The sequence below is a fragment of the Vicia villosa genome, linkage group LG3, assembly GCF_029867415.1.
Source record: "Vicia villosa cultivar HV-30 ecotype Madison, WI linkage group LG3, Vvil1.0, whole genome shotgun sequence".
Classification (NCBI taxonomy): Eukaryota; Viridiplantae; Streptophyta; class Magnoliopsida; order Fabales; family Fabaceae; genus Vicia; species Vicia villosa.
The window spans coordinates 162,332,731-162,334,624 of record NC_081182.1 but is presented as its reverse complement, the minus strand read 5'-3'; the positions used below and the strand labels follow the sequence as shown (position 1 = coordinate 162,334,624).

The 1,894-nt window shown below is 32.6% G+C and overlaps 1 long non-coding RNA gene across 1 annotated transcript; it reads right to left on the bottom strand.

The window, feature by feature from the left end:
- Positions 1–227: 227 nt before the first annotated feature.
- LOC131656856 (uncharacterized) lies at positions 228–1,149 on the bottom strand. The gene is made up of 2 exons (XR_009300339.1): positions 537–1,149; positions 228–421 (listed from the first exon to the last, which is right to left on the bottom strand). It is a non-coding gene; the product is annotated as an uncharacterized LOC131656856 (long non-coding RNA).
- Between the last annotated feature and the right edge of the window lie 745 nt (positions 1,150–1,894).

Here is a 1,894-nt window from a genome sequence, read left to right as displayed (position 1 = left end):
CCTTGTTTCGGAGTTTTGTTTAGACTCCATAGTTTTTTTCTTTTTTATTATTATCGCTTTGAAAAAAAGATGTCAACAAATGTGCATTTTAATTTATTTTTTAAAAAAATATATAGTTTGTTAGATAGTTAGGTTTTTATCTAGGACTGATATTATCTTTTTATTTTTTTTTTCAAGTTTAGATTAATTATATATTTTTTAATTTAGTCAAAATGTGCAAAAAAACAAAAGAGAGAGTTTCTTGTATTTTTTTAGTGTAAGCCCAAGTTACATGTTTGGTCCATTTCACTTTTTGTTTCATAGAACAAAAAAAATAAAAAAATGGTTTTCTTCATGTTCTCTATCCCACGCTATCCTCTCTTTGATACTGTCCAAGCATGCTTCTGATACAGCCTGCACTCTTGCTGCTACAATCCAAAACCTGCACCATTTTCTACTCCTATTACACTCCAAAATTGTCATCAAAATGTTCATACAAACTGCAACATCAAAAAGTATTGAAATCAGATGCCACAAAAGTTCAAATTTCATCTTACCTAATCTCAAGTCTTCAACCTCCATTCAACAAATCCTTCACACTATGAACCAACACAACAGAACAACCTCTCATCTCCAACACGCCCAGAAAAACAACGAAAAACACAAGCAGCAAAATACAGAAGCGGACAAAAGTATAGGAGAAGAACTCGAAACACTTTGAGTGGAGATATTCATAGAGCTTCCTTACCTCGATATCGCTTTCATACTCGGTAAATTCGTCGTGAATCTTGATTTATCATTAAATTGTTGCTTTATCTTGTATATTCTGCTTCCCGTTTCTCTTGATTTCAGTATTGTAACATGTAATAATTATCTGTAATACTTGAAAACAGTAAATGGGGGCCGATTTGGGACTGATTGGGATTAGGGTTTTGTGTTGTGATATTTGTTTGATACCGGCGAAAACATGAACATGCGCGAGAGATGAATAGCGATGAGAGTAGAGAGAGTCGTTTTTGTTTATTTTTTCTTCTGAGAAGCAGTGTTGAGACCGATAGAGAATCGAATGAGAGATTCGCGAGAGAGCCATTGAGAGGGTTTGAAAGAGCTTTCTTATTTTCTCTGTGTTTTTTTATCGTAACCGAAAGAAATGAAGGATGTATTTGTGAAAAGGAATTTTTTGTGTCTAGGGTTCTTTCAACCCGATTTTATGAGCTTAAGGAGTCCAGGTCCACGGACCCGGTTCGGCCCAGTACATGTTTTTTTTTTCTTTTTTTTTTCCAGCCTCCTTTTTGGGCCTCACCCCATTGCTATTGCTCAATACCCTCATTCATTTCTTTTTAAGCCCAATTTGGTTTTATTTCATAATATCTTATTTTACTAGTTGTTTTGTTTTCTAATATAATCTTCAACAAAAAAAAGATGTGTTTTAATTAGACTTTTAGATTTCTCTTTTATTATTAAAAATACCAAAAATATTCGATTAATCCTTCAATCCAAAAAACAATAAATCTTGGTCCAACGCCGAGTCGTTTCAATAATTTTCTTGATCCAAAGTCGAGTTTCTTCTTTACAAAAATAAAAGTTTTTTTAAACAACCTTTCTTCTTTACCAAAAGATCGAGTGACAATTGGTGAACACTTCTTGAATACCTCGATTCTTTTGGGTTTAAATACATTAAATAAAGTTTTTTTTAAATCTTTCTTAATTAAATCAAGAGATCAAGTGACAAGAGGTGAACACCTCTTGGATACCTCGATTCTTTTGGATCAAAACACGTTAAACATTTTCCTTTTTAAAAATATTTCTTAATCAAATCAAGAGATCAAGTGACAAGAGTTGCACACCTCTTGAATATCTTGATCCTTTGAATCATAACACATTATTAAACAAGGGCAACAAGTGACAATCGGAC